General features: G+C 44.4%; 1 protein-coding gene and 1 non-coding gene across 3 annotated transcripts in view; one reads left to right on the plus strand and one right to left on the minus strand.

The window, feature by feature from the left end:
• The window catches only part of LOC119972433 (NEDD4-like E3 ubiquitin-protein ligase WWP1), a 291,224-nt gene that overhangs the window by 125,073 nt on the left and 138,234 nt on the right, over window positions 1-27,917 (minus strand). The window lies entirely within an intron of this gene.
• On the plus strand, window positions 19,373-19,444 carry trnag-ucc. The gene has a single exon. It is a non-coding gene; the product is annotated as a tRNA-Gly (tRNA).

Raw genomic sequence — 27,917 nt, forward strand, 5'->3', positions numbered from 1 at the left:
GGAAGCTAGAAACAAACGCCTGACACCGGAGATGATCCAACATTGTTTTATTTAACTATGGACTGCTGTACATGTTCAGCTGTGGGTTGACACTCTGCTAATCCTTCTGATGACCTCTTACTGGCTCGACCAGCCTTACTAGCTACCACATGGCAATAGTGCCCATTAACTTGTGCACTCTGACTGTCTCAGTATCTGGGTCCCGAAAGAGCGGGAGTCTTCATGCCCTGTGGGCTTTATAGTGGTGGTGTCCTTTCTGGTGATTGGTTGTTCTGTGTTGTGTGTTCATTGGTCATCCTGTGTGTCAATCACTGCCTGTCTGCATCTTATTCAATACATGAGTGGATATCATGACAAAAAGTAGCAAGACTTTTGAGAGAGAGGACTCCTTATCGATAAATAAATTTTAATCGCGTAGATAAGATTAGAGAGTTAAATGCATGGCTCAAAGATTGATGTGGGAATCGGTTTTGATTCATGGCACACTGCACCAGTACTGGAGAAAGCAGCAGATGTACCATTGGTACTTGAACCATGCTAGGACCAGTGTTGCAGCAAGTCGTATAACAAAGACAATATAAAGGATTAAAACTAAATAGTGGGGGCAGGAATCATGTGGGAGGGAAGATGTGGTAATTTAAAAGAATAGGACAAGGCAAGTGAGGAAGGTGGTAATAAGGAGAATGAAAATCAGCATGTGTCCGGAAGGGACAGAGCCTACAAACTTAAGAGTGCAACAGCAGATAAGACCAGAGTTTTCAAAAATAATAAAAAATGAAAAAAATAAAGGCTTTGTATCTGAATGCCTGTCACATTCATTACAAAACAGATTAATTGTCAGCTCAAATAGAAATAAACATGTATGATCTGATAGTCATTACATAGATTTTGCTGCAAAGTGACCAATACTGGCCACTGAATATTCAAAGATATGTGATGTTTTGGAAGAATATGAAGCTCGGAAAGAACGGTGGAGCTACTCTGTTATTTAAGGATGACACGAGCATTGCTGAAAATAAAAGCAAACAGTACCCTGAAACACCGGAGCTAACACTTATATCACACAACAAAACCTACTACTACGGAGGACTGAACTATTCCTGTCTTACTCCAAGTGAATAACCCATTTGATGGCATGTCTACAACTTCCTCATATAACACTCATGTTACAAGAATACACTTGTATGTATCATATGATGTCCATCATCTAAATCAATGATCGAAAGCCCCTGCTTCATCTTTGAAAATATATATATATATATATGGAAATAATTTTAGTTCCCACTACATCCACACTCTTCACCTTGATCAGGAATAAGGATGTTTCCCAAAACCCCCTCAGTTGTGCTCTGTTAAAAATGTGATGGGTGGGCAGCACAGTGGTGTAGTGGTTAGCACTGCTGCCTCACAGTATCGAGGTCCCAGGTTCGATCCCGGCTCTGGGTCACTGTCCATGTGGAGTTTGCATCTTCTCCCCGTGTTTGAGTGGGTCTCACCCCTACACCCCAAAGATGTGCAGGGTAGGTGGATTGGATGAACTAAATTGCCCCTTAATTGGAAAAAATGAATTGAGTACCCAAAATCTTCTTTAAAATGTGATGGGTAAACAATATCCAAGATACAAAGATATCTTTCTCTGGGTCATCCCTATTCAAAACTTTACCAGGAATAGCATTTTGGCCACTTAGGGAAAGAAGTCCAATTCTGGACTTCAAAGTTTGGTAGCCATTATTTTAGTACCATCCAACATTACCTATTACTGATCTTAGAGTTAAGAGTTCTTAAGTTGCAAACCGAAGTGATATCAGCATACAAAAATATAGATTAAGTGTCACTGAAGCAGCAACTTGGTCTTCCACGACAAACCTTAAAGAAATAAAAATAAATAAATGTGAATTCATCAAGGTATAGGTAAAATGTTAGTACACGGGCATTGCACATAATTAGGAAAGTTAACAGAATTTTATCATTTGTATGGGAAACTGATTACAAAAGTAGGGAGGTTATGCTTCAGTTGTACAAGGTATTGGTGAGACCACATCTAGAGTTCAGTGTACAGTATTGGTCTCCTTATTTAAGGTAAGATGTAAATGCGTTAGAAGCAGTTCAAGAAGGTTTACAAAACCAATACAAGGAATGACATGATATCTTGGAGGAAAGAAAGGAGAGATTAGATTTGCATCCACTAGAGTTTAAAAGCATAAGAGGAGACTTGATCGTAACCTTTACGATCCTTTATTGACTTATGGGTGGCATGGTAGCACAGTGGTTAGCACTGTTGCTTCAGAGCGTCAGGGTCCAAGTTTCGATTCCCAGCTAGGTCACTGTCTTTGCGGAGTCTGCATGCTCTCTTCATTTGAGTGGGTTTCCTCAGGGTGGTCCGGTTTCTTCCCACAAGTCCAAAAAGACGCGCTGTTAGGTAATTTAGACATTCCGAATTCTCGTTCCGTGTACCCGAACAGGCGCCGAAATATGGCAATTAGGGTCTTTTCACAGTAACTTCATTGCAGTGTTAATGAAGTGTGACAATAAAGATTATAATTATACATGGTGATACACAGAGGATGTTTTCTCTTGTCAAAAGACCACTAGTCCCACCTAGGGTCCACTGTTTGAAAATAAGGGGTCGCTCATTTAAGACAGATGAGGAGAACTTTTTCTCTGAGGTTCATGGATCTCTCGAAATCTCTTCCTCAAAGGGCAGTGGAAGCAGTCTTTGAATATTTTTACAGTAGAGCTGGATAGATTTTTGATTAACAAGGGGATGAAAGGCAAGTAGACAGCAATGTGGGGTTGAAGTTACAATCAGATCAACCATGATCTATTGAATGATGGAGCAAGCTTGAGGGGCCAAGTAGCCTGCTCGTGCTCTAAATTTTTCTGTTTGTGTGAACAAATGTGGTTCTAAAGACTGTGGACAAGAAATGGATTATTAATTTGGATGGAAAATAAAATAAAAATAGACCAACAGTTTTAGGTCACAGATATGATGGAGGGCATTTTAACCACAAAAAGGCAAGTTTTAGTCAGGTGGGGCTGGAGTGTAGGGTTTAACATGTTAAAGATCAGAATCTCAAAACCATTGGATCTCCAAGCTGTCCACTTCCGCTTTATCAGTACGATGACAGAAAACGGTGATCAAGCCACCCTTAAGAATGCAGGTTGGCATTTTAAATGTTATGAGACTGTAATTTCCATTATTAGTCAATATTCTGAGATTAATGGTGGACGGCCAGGCTTTCTAAGCCTTGTAAAATCCAGTAGCTAAACTCACGTGATGACCGTCGAATCTCGGAGTTATCTGTTTATCTGCTGCATTCAGCATGCCTGCTGCGCAATTGATCCTCCTGCAATCTGGCATCAATTTCACACTGCACTCCAATCTTTCTGATCTCCCCCTACCCCAAAAATCCATAATTATTTTGTTATCTTTATTGTCACAAGTAGGCTTTTATTAACACAGCATTCATTGCTTCATGCCACTGTGAAATGCCCCGAGTCGCCACACTCGGGCGCTTGTTCAGGTACACGGAGGGAGAATTTAGAATGTCCAATTCACCCAACAGCACGACTTTCGGGACTTGTGGGAGGAAACCGGAGCACCTAGAGGAAACCCACGCAGACACAGGGAGAACGTGCAGACTCCACACAGAATGACCCAAGCCAGGAATCGAACCTGGAACCCTGGAGCTCTGAAGCAACAATGATACCCACTGTGCTACCGTGCTGCCCTAGGTCCCTGATCTCCCACATCACCCCTTGTCTCCAACCTCCACCTCACCACGCACAGCTGATACAGGACACATGATGGCAGTCTACTCATCTTTACCACCTAGGGTGTGGGTTTACCAGTCCTCCTCTTATGGTCTCCCCTGAACTGTTAATCAGATTAGTTTCCAAGCATGGAACATGAGAGCAACACAACGTGTCGGCTGTGGAATTAGCACTCAACATCATGCAAGGTTATCTGACTTCCGGTTTCCGTGTGTCCCATCAACTCCACAAAGTTAGCCAAGTACAAATCCAACCCAGTGTATCAGAATTTAAAAATAAGTGCAGAAGGCTCCCAGTATTTGGAAAGGGCATTTGACCAATTCTTGCTGATCTGACTCAAAGTAGTCAAGATAATGCAAGAAATACACGTTACTGTTCACAAAGAAATATCATGCAGAACTATTCATCTATTTTAATGCACAGGGGAACTGAAATTTAAGAAAAGTGCACTTAAGTAAGCTCAGCCCATCTTTATGGTTCAGCAGGATTCTAGTACAAATCAGGTTAACTGTTTCCATACATGCCAAAAAGAGTCAAGGAGCTTACCAACGGCTTGAAAAAACTTGCCACAGTTTGAACAGTTAATAACATAAGAATGGCTGCTTATAAACTTAAGACAACTGAAACCAAGCAGTTATATAGGATTTGTAATTTAAATTTGTATTGGAAGTTATGAAACATGAGTGCAAGCCTGAAGATGGAAATAAATTTGATGGTAGATTTTTAAACAGCGGGGAGAAGGGTGCACATTTAACCTTAATACCCCTCCATTTTAAGTTTTTTCTACTTCACATTTGGTGGATTTTTTTAATCTTAAAAAGCAACATTTGGAATTAAACCAATTAAATCAGACCATCACTTCGCTAAAGAATTACCATAGCAATCGTTCATATATTCTTGGGATATTTATCTATTTTGTACACATTTCAGAGAGACACCTAATTCCCCACCACTTCACAAACACATGTTCACACTATCAGTTCCACAGTGCATCAGTCACACATACTGCACAATTTAACAACAGGGTCAGTGAAATTTTCAACTCAAAGCTCAAGTTTCACTCCATACTTATTTGGGAAAACTAATTTCCCTCAACTCGTTTCCACCCTCCAATTCAAGCGGATTCTCCCTCCCCCTCCAGTTTATGCTGACATTGGATCTCTTTCCTCCACCTAGTTCAAACTGACGTTTCTTCATTCCACATCCCTGTGGTGTTCTTTGTGCTGCTATTATTCAGGATGGATTTTGTAAATGTACGCAAAGACCTTAAAAAGCTACGCCTAATAAACAAAGCTACATTTACACTACTTATTATACAGTTTGATCGCTATTCTTAAAACAAACACTATTATAACTAAACTATAATCTACACTATACTAACACCTGTCTCACGCACTTGATCTTAAATTGTTCACTGCTCTCCTCCTATTCTCTCTAGCTCTCAACACTCTCCTCACAGTCTCCCAGAAGCCTGAGCGACATTCCTTTTTATACGTCTGCTCCCCAGCTCCATCTAGTGGTTGGTTAGTGTATTGCATAACCCTCAATGTACTAGACATTATACATAATGTCACAATCCCAAATATCAGCTATAGCTTCTTTCCTCAACCCCTCACAAAACAGAGGTGCCAGCATGCCACCCGTCCTCATTTTGCTCTCATCCACTGTCATCTATTTTCTGCTCACTTTCCCACTCTCTGCCAACCATATTTGTGTTAACTTCCATTTTCCCGTTTCATTGTTCTCCACTTGCTTCCTTTTCTCACCACTCTGTGCTGGTGCAAATGGAAATTATTGTGACCACTGTATTTGTAGATTGGAACTCTTGTTGTCATCAAACTCCTGTCTACAATATGCAGTGTCCAGACCCAATTACATTCATAACTAAACACAAATAAGAGCAACACTGAAGGAAGTGGTCCAATCCATGTTGGGTTTGGGGATGCCACATCTGGAGAACTGTGTGCAGTTTTGGTCTTATTACTCCAAAAAATATATAATTGCATTCGTAGTTCAGAGAAGTTTTTTAAATTAATTTAATTTGCAAATTGGTAGAAGGATTAGAGGGGAAATGAAGAAAACTATTTTCACTCTCTGACTGGTAGAGGTCTGGAAAGGGTAGTAGCCCTCAGATTATTTAAAAGGTAGCTGCATATGCACCTGACATTCTGTAGCCAGGGAAATTGTCCAAGTGTTAGAAAATGAGATTAGATTGTTTTTCGGCTGGCGCAGACATGATGAGCAGAGCTTCTGTGCCATATATTTTTCTACATTTTCTAAATATTTGAAAAGGAGAAATATGCAAGGACGTGGGGAGAGGGTGGGAGAGTGGCAGTGTGTGAACTGCACCTTGCGAGAACCAGTACAGACACATCAGGCCAAAAAGCCTTCATCTGTTCTGTAACAAGTCTATTATTCTGTTCTATTCTACAAGTTTCACTTGAATCATTGCTGGGATGAAGAGCTTATGAATAAAGGGTTAACAAGTTGGGCCTATACCTATTCGAGTTTAGAAAAACGAGGTGATCTAATTAATCGGACAGCACGGTGGCACAGTGGTTAGCTGCTACCTCACAGTGCCAGGGACCGTTAGCTGCTACCTCACAGTGCCAGGGACCGGATTTGAATCTGACCTTGGGTGTCTGTGTGGAGTTTGCACGTTTTCCCCGTGACTGCGTGGGTTTCCTCCGGGCGCTCAAGTTCCCTCCCACAGTTACAAAGATGTGCAGCCCATCCTAAATTGCCCCTTAGTGTCCAATGGCTAGGTGGAGTTTTGGGGATGGGGGAAGTGTGCCTGGGTGAGGTGCTCTTTCAGAGGGTCAGTGCAGACTCAATGGGCTAAATGTACTGTAGAAATTCACATGAGGCGACTTGATTGGGTGACCAGGAGGATGTTTTCTCTCATGGGAATACAAGTACTAGGGGACACAGTTTAAGAATAACAGGTCTCCATTTTAAGATGCTGCTGTGGAGAATTATTTTCTCTCAGATGGTCTCTTCCCTAGAAAACAGCGGAGGCTGGGTCATTGAATTTATTCAGGGTTATGTTAAATAGGGTTTAGATAGACAAAAAAATGGAGTTGAGACGACAACGAAATCAGCCATTGAATGATGGAGAGACTTGAAGTGATGACTAGACTACTCCTGCTCCTGTGTTCCTCTATTTCATAGAATTTACAATGCATTTGACCCATCGAGTCTGCACCGGCCCTTGGAAAGAGCACCCTACCCAAGCCCACACTTCCACCTAATTCCAGTAACCCCATCCCACCTTTTGGACACTAAGGCAATTTAGCATGGTCAATCCACCTAACCTGCACACCTTTGGACTATGGGAGGAAACCGGAGCACCCGGAGGAAACCCTCGCAGACACGGGGAGAATGTGCAGATTCCGCAAAGACAGTCAACCAAGCCGATGATCTATTCCTACTGACAAGTGAGTCAGACCTCAGAACACAAATTAATAATATCATACAATAGAAGAAATTTTGTAACGTTAAGGAAACGCAAATATATTTCTGTAAAAGCTGCGTTTTGTTCAAGCTTCCCGATTGTCTAGCTCACATTAGATTTATTCAGAGTAGGCTAAAACAATTATTAATTAGTACAAAAGCTGCCTAATTCAGTCATTTACTATTCAATGCTTCTACTTCTGTTTTTATAGAAATCGTGGGAGTTACTCATTGTCAACAGAAGAGCATGTCATTTTAAATATAGCAATGCAAGACAGATATATAGATGTGGTTATACTTAAACTCATTTAGAGAACGAAAACAATTCTGTGGTGGCGTTGCAAAAACTAGAGTGCTTCTAACGTTTGACGTGAGAAATAGCCAAGCAGTGTCAAAAATGACTTTAACAACGTAAAATTAGGGTTTATTTTTGAGGACAGTAAGATAGACCAGAATTGTCTAGCCACTTGCTGGTCGCAGGATTCCCTGATCCCACCAGCAGCACATCCCTGCCCACGGGTTTCCCGGCGGCATGAGGCTGCTTCAATAGGAAATTCCATTGACAGCGGCAGGAACTGAGATTCCCGGTGCCAACGTATGATGCGCTGAGAAACACGCAGCTGGAGGCCAGAGAATGCCACCCATAACCTTCACTGCAGTTTTCCTACAATTACAATAGAAAATCAGGCAGTAAGTAGGTTAAAGCCTAGTACGCCAGGAAAATGGGTAGAGCAATAGGCTAACACTTTTATATTATTCCTGGAACCAAGTTAAAATTCATCCACAGACACATCATGGCTTGAAACTAATTACTATAAGAATACTAAAAAAAATGACATTGAGAAGTCTTACCCAATTACTAATAGATAGAGATAGATAGAATATACAGTGCAGAAGGAGGCCATTCGGCCCATCGAGTCTACACCGACCCATTTAAGCCCTCACTTCCACCCTATCCCCATAACCCTTCCTAACCTTTTTTGGTCACTAAGGGCAATTTATCATGGCCAATCCACCTAACCTGCACGTCTTTGGACTGTGGGAGGAAACCGGAGTACCCGGAGGAAACCCACATAGACACAGGGAGAACGTGCTCCGCACAGACAGTGACCCAGCGGGGAATCGAACCTGGGACCCTGGCGCTTTGAAGCCACAGTGCTATCCACTTGTGCTACCGTGCTGCCAAAGGCAAAGGAACGTTTCCTCTGGGACCACAATTTAGTACAACGTGCACAGGAATTAGAAAATTCACAATCGTGAAATTGGAATACCACAAAACTGGAATTAAGGTATCTCACTAAAGCAAAGGACAGATGATTCTAGGCCTTTGGTTGCGCTATCTATACCAAATCTTGGAATGCTTGATCTTGTACTTAGACCAAAAGAGATACATAAAAAAGTATAAATCTCAGCAATAAGATTCTGAGTTTAATAATCAAACTCTCGCCTCAAAAAATCCACCAATTTAATAATGACAAAAATGAAAGGCCTGAAAGCCACACGCTTGAACAAGCAATTTGACATAAAAAACGCACAAAAGTGTAATTGTCTAAGTGACCTTTTCCGGATATGAAAAGCATTATAAAGTGTTGAGGGGAGTCTCATTACTTTTGCTCAATTTAATCCAGGTTGAATGCTTTGAAGTAAACTACCGAACGGTACCGACCGAACGCAGCACGGTAGCATGGTGGTTAGCATAAATGCTTCACAGCTCCAGGGTCCCAGGTTCGATTCCCGGCTGGGTCACTGTCTGTGCGGAGTCTGCACGTCCTCCCCGTGTGTGCGTGGGTTTCCTCCTGGTGCTCCGGTTTCCTCCCACAGTCCAAAGATGTGCGGGTTAGGTGGATTGGCCACACTAAATTGCCCGTAGTGTCCTAAAAAGTAAGGTTGGGGGGGGGGGGGGGGTTGTTGGGTTACGGGTATAGGGTGGATACGTGGGTTTGAGTAGGGTGATCATGGCTCGGCACAACATTGAGGGCCGAAGGGCCTGTTCTGTGCTGTACTGTTCTATGTTCTAATTAGAAATTACAATATCATAATCCAGCAATCATTTATAGTTCGGTATTACATTTTAGGGTATACATTTACAGATTTAAAATATGTTATTAACAGGCACCTGTCATGACATTTAAGGGGCGATTTAGTGTGACCAATCCACCTAACCTGCACATCTTTGTGTTGTGGGGGTGAAACCCATGCAGACACGGGGAGAATGTGCAAACTCCACAAGGGCAGTGACCCAGGGCCTGATTCGAACCCGGGTCCTCAGTGCTGTAGGCAGCAATGCTAACCACTGCCACGTGCCACCCAGACATAAGCAATAATTAATGACGTCATAAATGCTTTAATTATTGAAAATGGCTCATTTTCAAGGATTAGGAACATTCTGGAAGAATGTGTTTTTTGAAAGGCACTGTCCTTTAAAGGGTTGCTGCTATTCCTGGGAAAGCACAGTAAGAAGTCTGACAACACCAGGTTAAAGTCCAACAGGTTTGTTTCAAACACCAGCTTTCGGAGCACTGCTCCTTCCTCAGGTGAATGAAGAGGTATGTTCCAGAAACATATATATAGACAAATTCAAAGATGCAAGACAATGCTTAGAATGCGAGCATTTGCAGGTAATTACGTCTTTACAGATCCAGAGATAGGGGTAACCCCAGGTTAAACAGTTGTGAATTGTCTCAAGCCAGGACAGTTGGTAGGATTTTGCAAGCCCAGGCCAGATGGTGGGGGATGAATGTAATGCAACATGAATCCCAGGTTTCAGTTGAGGCCACACTCATGTGTGCGGAACTTGGCTATAAGTTTCTGCTCGGCGATTCTGCGTTGTCGCACGTCCTGAAGGCTGCCTTGGAGAACGCTTACCCGGAGATCAGAGGCTGAATGCCCTTGCATGCTGAAGTATTCCCCGACTGGAAGGGAACATTCCTGCCTGGTGATTGTCGCGTTATGTCCGTTCATTCGTTGTCGCAGCGTCTGCATGGTCTCACCAATGTACCATGCATCGGGACATCCTTTCCTGCAGCGTATGAGGTAGACAACGTTGGCCGAGTCGCACGAGTATGTACCGCATACCTGGTGGGTGGTGTTCTCACGTGTAATGGTGGTATCCATGTCGATGATCTGGCACGTCTTTCAGACCTTGCCATGACAGGGTTGTGTGGTGTTGTGGTTGCTGTTCTGAAGGCTGGGTAGTTTTCTGCAAACAATGGTTTGTTTGAGGTTGCGCGGTTGTTTGAAGGCAAGTAGTGGGGGTGTGGGGATGACCACGGCAAGATGTTCATCTTCATCGATGACGTGTTGAAGGCTGCGAAGAAGATGTCGTAGTTTCTCCACTCCAGCAAAGTACTGGACGACGAAGGGTCGGTGTCCCGTGTTTGTCTTCTGAGGAGGTTGGTGCAGTTTTTTTATTGTGCTTCAGAATCACTGAAACGACTACACGATGACATCTATAAGTTCCATCCCACCATCAGACTCACCATGGACTACTCTCCAAAATCAGTTCCATTCTTGGACACACTCATCTCCATCAAGGACGGTCACCTCAGCACTTCGCTTTACCGCAAGCCGACAGATAACCTCACGATGCTCCACTTCTCCAGCTTCCACCCTAAACACATTAAAGATGCCATCGCCTATGGACAAGCCCTCCGTATACACAGGATATGCTCAGACGAGGAGGAGTGTAACAGAAATTTACAGAGGCTGAAAGATGCCCTTGTATGAACAGGATATGACGCTCGACTCATCGATCGACGTGCCACAGCAAAAAACTGCACCGCCCTCCTCAGAAGACAAACATGGGACACACCGACAGAGTACCCTTCGTCTTGTTGGGAGTTGACACAGCTCCCTTGCATAGGATGAACTTGCATCTGATGTACTGTTTTTCCTTTTGATCTTCCCTTACTTTACTAAACTTCTCAGAAATCACTCTTAACTACCTTTATTATTTGAGCTCACCTTTTAGAACCCATGTGTGAAATTCACTCCATCTTGCCTTTTGGGGGGCAGGGACCTCCCGCGCTAGCTAACTAAAGTCGACTAGTGAACGGAGGTGAGGTGAGTCTGAACCCGAGGGAGCGGGAGTACTCGTTTTTCTCAGCGGTCTATAAGGTGGTGAGGGGTGAGGTGATGTAATTCAAGGCTAGGATGGACAAAGAGGAGGGGTTGGAAAGTCAGAGGGTAATAGATGAGATGCTGGGGGAAGATAGCAGGTATGCAGAAGATGGAAACCCAGCGAAGTTAGAAAAGAGGAATGATCTCTTGGCGAGCTTTGACCGACTATCTACCAGGAAGGCGGTATGCCCATTGAGGCGAGCAAGGGGTGCAGTGCATGAGCATGGAGAGAAGGTATGTTGGCGGATCAGCTCCTGAGGGAGGCTGCGGCAAGGGAAATTGTCCAGGTGTGAGGCAGGGCAGGGTAGCTGGTGGTAGCTCCAGATTAGATTAACAAGGTCTTTAAGGAATTCTGAGAGGTTGTACAGGTCAGAGCCACCTGTGGGAGGCTAGGAGATGCAGGAATTTCTAGATGGGCTGGAATACCCGAGGTTAGGGGAGGGGGACAGGGCTACATTAGAGGGGGCGATAGTGGAGCAGGAGATAAAAGATGTGATTGGGAGGATACAGTCGGGCAAGGCCAGCATGGTAGCACTGTGGTTAGCAAGTTTGCTTCACAGTGCGAGCGTCCCAGGTTCAATTCCCGGCTTGGGTCACTGTGCGGAGTCTGCACGTTCTCCCAGTGTCTGTGTGGGTTTCCTCCGGGTGATCTGGTTTCCTCCCACAGTCCAAAGATGTGCAGGTTAGGTGGATTGGCCATGCTAAATTGCCCTTACTGTCCAAAAAGGGTAGGTGGGGGTACTGGGTTCCGGGAATAGGGTGGAAGTGCGGGGCTGATGTGGGGTGCTCTTTTCAAGGGCCAGTGCAGACTCGGTGGGCCGAATGGTCTTCTTCTGCACTGTAAATGCTACGTTCGAAGGTGGCAGGGCGGATGGGTTCTCGGTGGAATATTATAAAAAATTCAAAGATAAGCTAGTACCGCTGATGGTGGGGATGTTTGAGGAGGCAATAGGGAAGGGGGTGTTACCACAAACTTTAGGGCAGGCATCCATTCCTGTTACTTAAGAAAGATAAGGATCTGACAGAGTGTGGGTCGTATATCCATATCACTTTTAAACGTGGCCGCAAAGATATTGGCAAAGGTACTGGTAGGTAGGCTAGAGGAGTGCCTCCCGAAGGTGATAGGTGAAGATCAGACGGGGTTTGCGAGAGGGAGGCAGCTTTTTTCAAACATTAGGAAGGTATTGAGCGTGGTTATGGCACCTGCGGAGGACAGGGAAACAGTGGTGGTTGTGGCATTGGACGCTGAGAAAGCGTTTGACCTAGTAGAATGGGGGCATTTGATGGCAATTCTGGAGCAGTTTGGGATCGGACCAAGTTTGTGAACTGGGTAAAGCTAATGTATAAGAAGCCAAGGGCGAGTGTCCGCACAAATAATATCATAGAACATAGAACAGCACAGCACAGAACAGGCCCTTCGGCCCTCAATGTTGTGCCGAGCCATGATCACCCTACTCAAACCCACGTATCCACCCTATACCCGTAACCCAACAACCCCCCCCCCTTAACCTTACTTTTATTAGGACACTACGGGCAATTTAGCATGGCCAATCCACCTAACCCGCACATCTTTGGACATATCAGCTCAGGATACTTTCCTCTCCACTGTGGGGCTACGCAGGGACATCCTATGTTCCTCCCTGCTGTTTGCACTCGCGATTTGAGCCATTGGCCATCACGTTAAGAAGTTCAGGTGTATGGAAAGAGAAAGTGCGGAGGGAGAGAGGGGGGGGGGGGGAAGAGAGAGAGAGAGAGAGAGAGAGAGAGAGAGAGAGAGAGAGAGAGAGAGAGAGAGAGAGCGAGATAGTGCATTGGGTGTCATTCTATGCCGATGACTTGTTATTATACATGTCGGAACCAAGTGTGTCAATGGGGTGAATACTGGAGCAGCTTTGGGTGTTTGGGTCTTTCTCGGGGTACAAATTAAATCTAGACAAGAGTGAATATTTTGAAGGGCAGCATGGTGGCGCAGTGGTTAGCACAACTGCCTCACGGCGCTGAGGTCCCAGGTTCGATCCCGGCTCTGGGTCACTGTCCGTGTGGAGTTTGCACATTCTCCCCGTGTCTGCGTGGGTTTCGCCCCCACAATTCAAAAATGTGCAGAGTAGGTGGATTGGCCACGCTAAATTGCCACTTAATTGGAAAAAATAATTGGGTAATCTAAAATTTAAAAAACAAAAGAGTGAATATTTTGTGGTGTCTCAGCCGGGGGTGGGGTCAGGAGTGGGGGGCTGCCATTCGGCAGGGCAGAAACTCACTTTAGATACCCGAGGGTGCAGGCTGTTCGGGATTGGAGGGTGCTCCGTAGCTACAACATTTCTAGTTTGGTGGGGAGGGTGAAAGCTGATCTGGCAAGGTGGGATGGTCTCCCTCTCTCACTGGCGGGTCGGGTAGAGGCGGTTAAAATGAATGTATTGTCGCTGTTTATTTTGCAATGCCTGCCGATTTTCCTGCCAAAGGGATTTTTTAGATAGATTGAAGGGATGATTAAGTGGGGGTTACTGAGTTACAGGGATAGGGTAGATACGTGGGCTTCAGTAGGGTACTCTTTTGCAAGGGCTGGTGCAGACTCGATGGGGCGAATGGCCTCCTTCTGCACTGTAAATTCCATGGTTACCTTGTTCATATGGGGAGGAAAGGTGGCCAGAATTAGAAAGGTGCTACTACAAAGAGGAAGGCAGGCAGAGGGTTTGGGTCTTCCGAACCTGACGACAGAGGACCGGAGAACTGGTTTATGGGGCTATTTTGGAAGAGAAGGCGTCACTGGAAGGGATCAAGGCAAAGTGGAAGGAAGAGTTGGGAGAGGGTATAGAGGGGTTCTGGTGTGAGGTGCTACAGAGGGTGAACGCCGCCACCTCCTGTGCGAGGTTGGGGCTAATACAGCCGAAGGTGGTATATAGAGCACACCTTACAAGGGCGAGGATGAGCCGGCTCTTTGAAGGGGTGGGGTTGGAAACGGGTGGTGGGGGGGGGGACATGCTTGAATTCTTGACTCTTGAGAAGGTCAAATTTGAATTTAGGGGAAGGATGGAGGGGTTCTACAATTCATGGGCGTTATTCATTATTCATTAGGCACTTTTGAGATTTGGATTACATCGAACGTTAGGGGGATGGCTGGGAGGGTTGGGGGGGGGTGATGGGGCTATATGTGTTAATGGTGACTGTGGGTGATTCCCGATTCCTTTCTGTCATTTGTTTATGTTAACATGCGGGTTATTGTTTGGGGGTTTGGTGGGAGGATGGGATCATTGTTATTGATGTGGGGATTGATATTGCATTCGTTACTGATTGTTTACTGTTGGGTGTAAATATGGGAGAAAATGTGAAAAAGGCAAAGAAAAATATTCATAAAATAGAAATTCACTTCATCTCTTTTGAATTTTTTCCATTTTTAACTTTTGACACCCCATTCTCCATTGTTTTTTTTGAGAAAATATTTTATGGAGCATTTATAATTTTAACATTTTAAACAACAGAGATCCAACACATGCAAAAAAAAACCAACTCCTCCCCCAGCCTTAAACCCCAACTACCCATACATTAGATTCCCTGTCTTTATTCATCACTTCCAAGCCTCCCTGCCACCCCCCCGCCCCCCCCCCCCCCCCCAACCTCCTGCTGACAGTCATTTCTCCTTGAAGAAGTCAATGAACAGCTGTCACCTCCAAGCGAAACCCTGTAATGAACCCCTTAAGGTGAACTTAATTTTCTCTAGCCTAAGAAACCCTGCCATGTCGCTGACTCAGACCCCCTATTTTGGAGACTTCGAGTCCCTTCATCTCAGCAAAATCCGTCTCCAGGCCACCAGGGAGGCAAAGGCCAAAATATTGGCCTCTCTTTCCCCCCCCCCCCCTCCCCCCCCTCTGGGCTCCCAGATCTTCCGACACTCCAAATATTGCCACCTCTGGACTCGGGAGTCACCCTCCCTTCCAGGAACTCTGACATGACATCTGAAAATCCCCGCCAAAAACTCCTTGGCCTTGGACACGCCCAAAACATATGCACATTGTTCGCAGGACTTCCCCCACATCGCCACCTCAAGAAACCTACCCATCCAGGCCACATGGGCCTATGGCCACCTTGAACTGGATCAGGCTAACCCTGGCACACGACGAGGATGCATTGATTCTCCACAGGGCCTTCGCCCATAACCCGACTTCCAAGTCCCCTCCCAGCTCTTGCTCCCACTTCTTCTTCACCTCCCCAATTGGGCCCCCTTCCCACTCCATCAGTTCCTTGTATATTCCCGAGAACCTTCCCTCCCCAACCCCTGTTTTAGACATCACCTTATCCTGTAGTCCCCTTAGTGGGAGGCAAGGAAAGCTCAGAACCTGCCTCCGAACAAAATCCCGTACACCGGAACCCGTTCCCACCCGACTACTCAAACTCCTCCTCTAGCTCCTCCAGGATCGGGAAACTCTCCTCAATGAAGAGATCTCCACTAATTCTCAATTGTTACCAACTTGCCTAAGGTAAACATTTGTTTACAGTGTTGCTGGACTAATCATCATATCAAAACACTAGTTTCATCAGTTTGTCTTTTCTACAATTTCCATTTTTAAATAGTTTGTTCTTCTTTAAGCATACAATCACCAAAACACATTTCCAATTATTGGATTCTTGTTTTTTCTTTTCATTTTATCACGATTTCTTAAAAAAGGCAAAAGGGTCACATGGTAGTTAACAGCTTTGAAAAAAAACATGCTTGTAAAACTGTGTTTTTACAATTTGGCTGGCAGGTTTTGCTTTGAGGTGGTAAAACAAGGAGGATCGACTGCTTGGGTAAAGACAACAGTTCCAGAAGTTCCACACCAAGTCCAAAGCAGTAAGTAAAATTGCCATAATCCCAGACGACCATAGGTTAATTTCCCCTTTGAGGTGGAGAGCTGACTGATGGTCATTTAACCCGAAGATCACCGCACCTCAGGTGAGGGAAAAGGTTGAGAAGGCTGAGACTTCATGAATTACTCAGCCAGTACGGGAATTTAGCCCACGCTGTTGGCCTTGCTCTGCATCACGGGGACTGGTTTAGCTCGGTGAGCTAAATAGTCCAAAGCACAAAGTAAATTAAAGTTGCTTCAAAGTCTCTCTATGTTCTTAAATCAACTGACTGCAGGTTTTCCATGAAGCCTGCCTGAAAAGTAGTGCAAGAATTATTGATTCTTCTGCAGACCAGTGTCGAGAACTAGAGGAAGCTGTAGAATAGGAAGGGGACAAGTTTATATGGGCACAGTTTCAGTTAGAGCAAAAGATACTAGAATTGAAATTAATAGTTTTGGGCAAAGGAAAAGGAAAATGAGAGCATTTCAAAGGGAGCAAGCAGAAGGCAGGATAGAGAAAAAAAACTAGAACATGAACTTAAAAGAGAGCAAACAGAAAGGCAGGAGACAGAAAGGGCAGGAGAAAAAGAATGAGAAGAAATGGACTAAGAAAGGGAATATTAGGTTAGACTGCTGGAACTGTAAAAAAAATAGGCTGGCCTTGACTCAAGGGGATATATTAATGGGGAACGTCCTGACTAACATAAGACTCAGGAGGGAGCTGTTTAAATATGGACAAGCTGTCCCTAAGTTTGAAGAAAGGAATATGGAGGCATTTTAAAATTTATTTTGACAAGATAGCTAAGCCGATGATGTGGCAGAGAGAAAACTGGACATTGCTTATTCAAAGCAGAAGGACTGGCGGAGCTCATGGCGTATATGCTTTACTTTCTGAAGAGGCTTCTACAGAATAGGAGATGGCAAAAAAGGCTACTCTCGCTGCTTATGAGTAGCCTTGAAACAACCTGGGCAGACTTGTATAGAATTTGAGGGGTAAGCAAGCTAACTACGATGGTTGGACATGGGCAATAAACGTAGGAACCTCGTATGAGACTCTTAGGGAAATAAATCTCCTGAAGGAATTAAAAATTCACTCTCTCAAGTAGTCAACTCTCTTCTGTAGCAGCTAGGCAGGCAGCTGAGATGGCTCACGATTATGAGTTTGTCCACAAGTCCAAACCTTTTTTCTGTCATCCCCACAAACCCAAGAAGGTTAGAAGCTGCAAGAGTGACAGGAGGTAACTAGCAGGAATGAGAATGTACAGCTTGCAATGTGCCAGAATCTCTTCCTCAGGTGATAAAGAAAGGAGGGAGAGGGTGATGTCTGAAGGCCTAATTGTTTCTATTGCCACAAGGTCAGATATCTTGTAAATTGCCGGAAAGTACAGACACTTAGCAGGTTACACAAGATTGGTGCAAAGGAAGTGGCCCAGACCAAGATTACTCCAGACCAAGCTTTAGTTCTGACTACAGCTGTAAAGCCAAGTACAAACACTGCTGAGTACATGGGGAGATGAACAAGATACCTGAAAGGGAATTGTTGTCAAAAGAAAAAGCAGCTCCTTGTCACTCAGTGAAGCAGGCAAGTCTACTTAGGTATAGGTATAATCCAAACTCTTTTGCTACGGAAAGGCACGATTTTTCCACTAAAGTTCACTAAGTGCCAAGGTTTTAGTGAATGGTATCAGTGGCGAGGATGTGCCCGTACCTTTGTATCAGGCGCACTTGACTGTGACCTAATGTGTTCGCCGATAATAGTTGGAGTTCCTCAACTTGCTTGTCGATGAAACTGATTTACTTCTCGGAAATGTTCTGGCCAGAATGAAAGTTGATGCCTCTCCAGTAGTTAGGGAAAGACCAAGTAAAATCAAGGAGACGGAGCAGTTACAGGAAAAGGTTAATTTCATATTAATTTCATTTTTCATTTCATTTCAAATAATCTTTTCTTCTTGTGTCATGACCAGAACAATGGCTAAACAAATTCCATTGTAATTGGCACTGCAAACAGATATTTGGCCATCTGAAACTTTCTTTGGTTAGCAAGTCTTTTCTGATTGAGGCACAGAAAGCCAATCCAGATTTAAGTAAAGTGGCACAATTGGCTCAAACTGAAGCTGAAACAGGAGGAGTTCCGGAATGCTGCTACATTAAAAGTGAGATTCTGATGAAACCTGTGGATAAAGAGTGGACGAGGGCTCATCGGGTATTTGTTCCACCCAAATATTGTCAAGAATATGAAGGGTAGCTCACGGAATTCCTCTGGTCGAACATGTAGGGATCCTAAGATACAAGAACATACATGCTGACTTGTTTACTGGCCAGGTCTTCACAAGGACATGGTACAGTTCTGTATAATGTGTCTTAACTGCCAGACTCTGGGAAAACTGCAACTTGCAATCAAACTGGCACTGCTAATACCCTTGCCAGTTTTTGGAAAACCATTTAGTAACATGTTGGTAGACTCTGTGGGACCTTTAACAAAAATTATTTAAAAAAAATAAATTTAGAGTACTCAATTATTTTTTTTCCAAATAAGGGGCAATTTGGCATGGCCAATCCACCTAGTGCACATCTTTGGGTTGCGGGGGGTGAAACCCATGCAGACACGGAGAGAATGTGCAAACTCCACAAGGACAGTGACCCAGGACTAGGATTCGAACCCGCGTCCTCAGCGACGTAGTTCCAGTGCTAACCACTGCGCCACCGTGCTGCCCTGACCTTTACCAAAAATAAAAGTGGGATACCAATATTTAATCTCTTTTGTATATGGCTACTTGATTCTCAAAAACCATTCTTTTGAAAACAATTTCTGCCACAGTAATGGTAGAAAAATTACCCAATTCTTCACTCGATATGGAGTACAGATTGAAGTCCAGTTAGATCAATTTTGTGTCTAACAATTTTCTATAAATACTTTTCACTGTACTTCAGTACATGTCACAATAAATCAAATCAAATCAAGCCATTGTTAGCTGGGGACAAAACAGTTAAAGTCCTCAGTATTCCACCCACAAATTCGATTGGGAACAATAGCATCAGACTCTCATTATGAGGATTAGGGCAAACTGTTAAGACTAGCCCCATGATTGGAGCAAGAAGTTAGAATATTTTTTGGTCGCCATTAGGCTGCACCTAATGAGTCTACCGGTTTTAGCCCTTTGATAGTTTATGGATATGAGGCAAGATACCCTCATCAAAGAAAGTGAGCGATGGTGGTATAGTGGTGAGCATAGCTGCCTTCCAAGCAGTTGACCCGGGTTCGATTCCCGGCCATCGCACTAACAATGCGCTCCTTCGTTAGTTTCAAACTGAGGAAGAGAAACAGTTTCTCACTCAGAATTTATGCCCAATTAGGGAGGGGATTGAAATAAGTAACCTTCTCATCATTTTTAACGTGGTTTCAACAGTGTTCCACTCTTCACCCACAAGCCGTCAAACAACAGCTAAAAGTCACAGCTTTTTCACCAGCCTCATGATGTGGGTGAAAGACACAACAGACACGTTACAGACGAGAAAGGGATTTGAAGCCACGTGTGCAGAGCACAATGGATTATTGTGCATCACCTTCGGGGGCCTCACGGTAGCATGGTGGTTAGCATCAATGCTTCACAGCTCCAGGGTCCCAGGTTCGATTCCCGGCTGGGTCACTGTCTGTATGGAGTCTGCACGTCCTCCCCGTGTGTGCGTGGGTTTCCCCCGGGTGCTCCGGTTTCCTCCCACAGTCCAAAGATGTGCGGGTTAGGTGGATTGGCTATGATAAATTGCCCGTAGTGTAAGGTTAATGGGGGGATTGTTGGGTTACGGGTATATGGGTTACGTGGGTTTAATTAGTGTGATCATTGCTCGGCACAACATCGAGGGCCGAAGGGCCTGTTCTGTGCTGTACTGTTCTATTCTATTCTAAAAGTTTCTAGTACAGAGGGACAAAAATATTCCATGGCAGATTATGCATCTGGATTCAAATGAAACCCACACAGACACGGAGAGAATGTGCAAACTCCACGCGGACAGTGACTCACAAGAGCCTGCAATGTGGCTCAGTAACACCATAAAGCTTCCCAAACAACAATGAAGAAATGGGCAGACAAGCTTCAACTATCGGGTGAGGTGTTCATTCCTGCTGTGGTACTGACAGCAGGCTCAGATACACATAGGCCAGGAACAGAAACTGTCTCATGAGGCCCTGGCTGGCATCGATACTGGCCGTCTGCAAAAGCACTCAAATCAAGGCATAAACTTGTTATTGCTATATGGATTTTGTGATTACCCACTCCAAAGAACAAGATGATGCTATCAATATGCAACAAACTTCCAGACACAGGTGATCAACTTTGCAGCAGGATGAAGAACAGACAAAAGAAGCCACCAGACTCCATAATGAGCTGATGGCTAGTCAGACTAGGGATGGGACAATGGCCTGTGGTGGGTGAATTCCTATGACTCAATCCTAGCATATCAGTTTAAAGAAAGGAACATTGAACAGATCTTCAGCGATAACCTGGAAGTCAGGCACAACCATCGCAAGAAGAAAGGACCCTGGGTTTCGAACCCAGAGAAGACAACCACATTGAGTGATTCTAGCCTGGTCAGCCTCCTTTACAAAGTGCAGGTAAAACCTGAATCTCAGCTGAGAGTCTGAGTCATATTTTGTTGAGTAAGAGAATTGTGAATAAAATTGCATTAAATTGTGAACCTGTTTTGTCCTTTGTTCATCTCGCAAATAAGGGCACCTGGGTAAAACTTTTGAGTAAGTAAACTGGTTGAAAGTATCAAAGATTTTCCAGGTACAACACTGCTTTTACAGGGTGAACCACTAAAAACATGGTTCAGTGGTTCAGATAAAGTAGTCAAACTTGATGCTCAAGAACACAGGAAAAAGAATAGGCTTTGTTGAAGCAATGTCACTGCCAAGAGGAAGATAAACAAGTATAGGTATATCAGGTAGCAAAGACAGTGAAGGACAAAAGAGATGAGAGAATGAGGCAGATTGGGGCCAAGATAATTTTCAAATTGAACTTCCGGCTAACCAGTTAGCTAACATTGAACTATTAGGGAAATTGGACGCCATGCTTTTGTATTTCGATGCGGAACAACAAGGCGACCCAACAAAATTTCTCACGGCATTCAAGGAATTTGTAGAGACAAACTAGGTGTACAACCTGAGCCATACATGATGTGGATGTAAAAGAATCCTCTCATATAAAACAGCATACCAGGTCCAGAGAAACAGCTCAGGTGAAAGCAGAGATCAAATACATGTTTTAAAATCACCTAATCGAACCAGTCAAAGTTGCTAGAATTCCAGAATTGTGTTAGAGCCTAAACCAGATTGTTCGATCAGATTCTGCATAGACTACAGAAAGCTACAGAAAAGTCAAAGCAGTAACAAAAGCAGATTCCTTCCCAATTCCTCGCTTGGGAGACTGTATTGACTGAGTTGACAGTTTCGTGTTTCTTGGCAAAATAGATTTCATGAAGGGGTACTGGCAGGTTCCATTAACACCCCGAGTTAAAGGAATATCGGCCTTTGTCACACAGACTAAAAAAAGCCCCCAGCTGCTTTTCAGAGACCAATGAACCAAGTGGTAGCTAGTGTTTCGAACTGTGGTCTATCTTGATGATGTACTTGTATAGAGTGAAGCTTGGGAGGACCACTTACAACAATTAGAAGTTCTGTTTGGAAAACTAGTCAGCTGATCTGGTAATGGGTAACATACCTTGGGCAGATAATAGGGCAAAGACAACTGATGCGATAAACAACAGAAATACAGGCATTATTTTTAAAAATAAATTTAGAGTACCCAATTCATTTTTTACAATTAAGGGGCAATTTAGCATGTTCAATCCACCTAGCTTGCACGTCTTTGTGTTGTGGGGGCGAAACCCAAGCAAACACAGGGAAAATGTGCAAACACCACACGGACAGTGACCCAGAACCGGGATTGAACCTGGGACCTCGGCGCCGTGAAACTGCAGTGCTAACCACTGAATCACCGTGCTGCCCAATACAGGCATTGTTTACCAAAAACTAAGTGAGAGATCACAAATTTTTTGGGGAAGTGTGACTTTTACTGCAAATTTGTATCAAATTTTACACTACAGATGCTGTGCTGATGGACTTGCTACTAAAGAAAGCTACGATAGTATGGTCAGGGAAGTGCCAAGCATCTTTTGAAAGGCTGAAAGCAATTTTGGACAATGAACCAGCATTGGCTGTACCAAATTACACTAAACCCTTCAATGTAACAATTAATGCTAATGCCAAAAGAGGAAATGCTGGAAATCTCAGCAGGCCTGGCAGCATCTGTGGGAGAGCATCTGTAGGCATCTCCCGACAGATGCTACCAGATCTGCTGAGATTTTCCAGCTTTTTCTCTTTTGGTTTCAGATCCCAGCATCCTCAGTAATTTGCTTTTATTAATTGATGCTAATGACATGGGAGATGATGCATCCCTGTTACAAGATAATAAATTGGGCATAAAAAGGCCAGTGGAATACTTTTCCAAAAAGCTAAATCAACACCAAAAAAAATACCTGAGCAGAAAAAGAAACCCTGGGCTTGCTATGAACTTTTAAACATTTTGAGGTGTATGTCTGCCATGGATACAGGGAGACACTGATATATATTGATCAGTACCCATTTTGTAAAAAATAGGAAAACCCCTCACGGCGCGAGCTCCCAGGTTCGATCCCGACTCTGGGTCACTGTCCGTGTGGAGTTTGCACGTTCTCCCCATGTCTGTGTGGGTTTTGCCCCCACAACCCAAAGTGTGCAGGGTAGGTGGATTGGCCAGGCGAAATTGCCCCTTAATTGTAAAAAATAATTGGGTACTCTAAATTTAAAAAAAATGTATAGTAAAACCCAGACTGCCAGACTATTTTGATGGAAATTATTATTACAGCCTTATCACTTAAAAATTGTCTACATTGTGGGGAAAAGCAATGTAATTGCCTAGAATTAGAATTTAACTTTGCTCCAAATTGTCTAAAGGCCAAAATGATACAGGGAATAACTATTTGTTTTGCATAAAAAGTGATTGAATGAGTGTGTGGATGCGGTTTAGTATTTTTGATTATTTTTTTCTACGTTGCATAATGAAACATATATAAATATGGCATTTCAATTCTGTTATCCCCTCACAAGAGTCAGGAGATGTGGACTGCCAGGTTCCCAGAGATCTCAAAAGAATACAAGCTTCTCCGTTAAGGGGGTCAGGCTTTCCCTTAACAAGGGAAGCTAACTGGACATAAAAACCCAGATGCGGATATGGCCGGTGGGGGGAGACCTATGGGGAGTGGGGTTGTATACTGAAATTTATCGTGTGATTAAAACCTTTGTTAGCTTTCATCATCCCTTCCTTTTGGTTGCTCTGTCTGGACCCAACACTGGCAATGAGGAAAAATTGGAGCAGCCGACGACGCCAATTTTTCAGAAGTCAGCCCACTTTTCAGAGGCCTCAGGAGGTCACCTTACCGACAGCAGACATGCCACACACAGGGAAACTGGAGGTTTTTGATTCAGGTATGAATGACTGGTCACGGAGAGTGACCTGGGGCTGGGGTCGAACCTGGGTCCTCAGTGCCGTGAGGTAGCAGTGCTAACCACTGCGCCACCGTGTTGCTCCTAGAGTGGGGCCCTCCTGCCCACCCGCCAGGTACAGCTGCCCTCCCAAAGCTCAGACATTTTTGTGGACGAGACTTCTGATGACTGCCAACACCTGAATTGCATCACTGCACCGAGGGAAGCACCAATACGAGTCACACTCTGCATAAATGACCTCCCAATCTTGATGGAGTTGGATACAGGGGCTGCGATCTCCGTCGTCAGCCGCAACGCTTTTGATCAAATCCAGTTGGAGATCCAAGCCTCATCTTTGCAGGAAACGGATGCCCGATTAACTACCTATACTGGACAGCTGTTGCGATTGGCAGAACTTCGGTGGTTCCTTTCGAGTATGGGCAGCAATCACTTGTTTGCCGATAGTCATGATGCAAAGTAGGGCCCTAGCTTACTGGGCCAAGACTGGCTGAAACGTCTCTCTCTCGCCTAGCAGAGAGCAGGTTTGCCAAATTTGCCCAGATGACCCAGACGCCATATTGGCAAAATTCCCCGGGGTTTTCCAGAAGGGTTTTTGATGCACGATCAATAACTCTCGAAGCAAGATTGGAGTACAATTGAAGGCTTTATTGGACTAGAAGTTTCCCCCAGCAGCGCAGGTACAGAATGCAGCAGTTAGGGAGACACTGACTCTTATACTCCGCCTTACTGGGCGGAACCAGCAGGCAGGCTTCACCAATGATCTTACTGTCTCAGGTACCACCCACACCAATGATCTTACAGCATCAACCTAGGTACCGTAATACCTCTAATACCGACTACCACAGTTTGGTCACCATTGGGGGGGGGGGGGGGGGGGGGGGGGGGGGGTGGCGGGCACAGCAAAGATCAGCATAGACCCATCAGCGCAGAATTTGGGGTCTTTTTACAGAAAAATCGGATTTGCGAAATCCGCATCGTACTGCCCGGCATCAAAAGGGTTGGTTAAACGGGCAGTTCAAACATTCACGGAGGCTTCCTCGAGACATGTCAGGCCCGATTCCTCTTCTGCTACTGGACTATGGCACACGCCACCATGGGTTTGGTGCCATCAGAGCTGCTTATGGGCCCAGGTTCGATCCCAGCCCTGGGTCACTGTCCGTGTGGAGATTGCACATTCCCCCCGTGTTTGCGTGAGTTTTGCCCCCACAACCCAAAGATGTGCAGGGTAGGTGGATTCACCACACTAATATGCCCCTCAATTGGAAAAAAATGAATTGAGTAGTCTAAATTTATTTTTACAAAAGAGTTGCTCATGGGGTGGCGCCTACGCCCGAGCCTTGTGTTGCCGGACATGGGCGGGGCAGTCCGCAGCAGGAAGGAACGGTCAGAATTTGCCTCTGGCAGGCATATTCCCCTTTGGTTTTTTTCGCCCAACGACGTGGTACATATCCAAAATTTCGGTGACAGAGCAACGTGGGTTCCGGGCATCGTTATTGTCATCCAGCAAACTTACTTATCATCCCACTACATTCTCATCTATATTGCTTATATATAATCACAAACAATAAGGGACCTAGTACTGATCCCTGTAGTATGTCACTGGACACTGGTCTCAAGACACACAAACAGCTTCCTACCGCCACATTTTTCTCCTATAACAAAACCAATTTTGGATCCAAATTGCCAAGTTTTTATCAATCTCTCATGTGGGACCTTATCAAAGGCTTTGCTGAAATCCATACAAATTACATCTATTGTGTTATCCCCATCTACACACCCAATCACCGCCTCAAAAAATTCAATCATATTTGTTAGGCATGACCTCTGTCTGGCAAAGCCATGCTAACTATCCCTGATCAAACCTTGCCTCTCCAAGCAGAGAATAATTATCTCCTCAGACTTTTTTTCAATAGTTTCCCTCCCACTGATATGAGACTCACTGGTCTGTAATTCCCTAGTTTATCTATACCACCCCTCTTGAAAAGTGGAAGCACATTAGCTATCCACCAATCCTCTGGCACCTTCCCGGTGGTCAGAGAGGAATTACAAATTTGGGTCAGAGCCCCTGCAATTTCCTCCCTTGCCTCCCACAGTAGCCTGGGATATTACCCATCCAGACCTGGAGATTTGTTCACTTCTAAACCTGCAAAAAGCTCCAATACCTCTTCACTCCCTATGTTAAACTGTTCCAGAACCTCAGTACCACTCCCCGAATTCTGTACCTACATCCTTTTCCAAGTGAAGACAGATGAAGTACTCATTTAGCACAGTACTAATGTCCTCCGGCTTTACACACAGATTACCCCCAGATAATCTTACACACAGATTATCACTAAAAATGCTCTCCCTCTGCAATCTTGGACACCTTTCTGGCCTCATTTCCCCAGATTTAGATTCAGCAGTGTGGCATCCTTTTTTGGACCTTCTACATATTGACATAAAAAGCTCTCCTGTATATATTTCAAGAAATTCACTTTGTCTAAACACTTTACACTATGATTATCCCAATTAATGTTGGGGAAGTTGAAATCCCCGAATATAATAACCCAATTATTATTAATTTTACACACCTCAACGAATTGTCTACATATCAGCGCCTCCATTCCGCTATCTGTTTGGGGGCCTATGATACATTCCCAGCAAAGTGACTGCCCCTTTGTTATTCCTAAATTTTACCCACAAAGCCTCATGTGAAGACACTACTACATTGGGCACCATTGTTTATGGGGCTTCAGGGTGCCACAATGTTTAGCACTGCTGCCTCACAGCTTCAGGAACCCGGGTTCCATTCTGGCCTCGAGTGACTGTCTGTATGGAGTTTATGCGTTCTCCCAGTGTCTGCGTGTGTTTCCTCCAGGTGTTCTGGTTTCCTCCCACACTCCAAAATTGGGCGGGTTAGGTGGATTGGCCATGTTAAACTGCCTCTAATGTCCAGGAATGTGCATGTTAGGTTATGGGATTACGTGGATAGGGCGAGGTGGACACTCGTCAATGGGCAAACTGCTCAATCATAGATCATAGAATTTACAGTGCAGAAGGAGGCCATTCGGCCCATCGGGTCTGCACCGGCTCTTGGAAAGAGCACCCTACCCAAGCCCACACCTCCACGCTATCCCCATAACCCAGAAACCCCACCCAACACTAAGGGCAATTTTGGACACTAAGGGCAATATGGCATGGCCAATCCATTTAACCTGCACATCTTTGGACTGTGGGAGGAAACCGGAGCACCCGGAGGAAACCCACGCACACATGGGGAGAATGTGCAGACTCCGCACAGACAGTGACCCAAGACGGGAATCGAACCTGGGTCCCTGGAGCTGTGAAGCAATTGTGCCAACCACAATGCTATCATGCTGCCCGAGCTGCTGCTCACTCAAAGGTTGGGTGCAGACTCGATGAGCCGGAAGGCCTCCTTCTGCACCGTAGGAATTCTATGATTCAATATCCTCCTTACTGTAGTAACTGATTCTCTAATTAATAATGCAACACCACCTCCTCTTTTACACCCTCCCCTGTCTCGCATGAAGATCCTATATCCCAGAATGTTAAGTTGCCAGTCCTGCACCTCCCTCTATGATAGCAACAATCTCACAATTCCACGTGTCAATTCACACCCTTAACTCATCAGTCTTACCTATAATATTCTTAGCATTAAAGTAGAAGTCATCCAGCCGAGTGGTCACCCTTCTTTCCTCCAGTCCCTTGAGCTGCAGTGTGACCACCTCTCTAAACTTTTAACCATTTGTGCAAAATTACTCTTTTTTTGGAGTGCGCGTATGTGCATGCACACACTAGTGCATTTAGAAAGAGTAATTATTGTACTTCTGTATTCCATACTGTGTTCATAAGCTTTGCCTTCTACGTGACAAGATTGGTTTATAATAAACTAATAATTTTGTTGTTTATTGAAAAAAACCTGGGCATTGAGTGGTCAAAGATTCATAATTAAAGCAGGTATTTGACCATATATGTTGTGACCAATAGAGTAGTGGAACTAGAGACTGAAAGTGCATTCCTCTCGTCCCAGCCGCAACACGGGCTAAACTGAATAAGTAGAAAAAAACTAAGCAAGCATTCAGGTTTTTCCCACTCGATCAAATATCCATTCAGTAACACAGATCAAATTTCTCAAATATCTCAAGTTTTTATCAGGAACATTTTTTCTTACCCTCAGGCATGGCTATATAGTTGGATATAACACAAGACAT

Source organism: Scyliorhinus canicula, chromosome 10 (genome assembly GCF_902713615.1).
Source record: "Scyliorhinus canicula chromosome 10, sScyCan1.1, whole genome shotgun sequence".
Taxonomy (NCBI): Eukaryota; Metazoa; Chordata; class Chondrichthyes; order Carcharhiniformes; family Scyliorhinidae; genus Scyliorhinus; species Scyliorhinus canicula.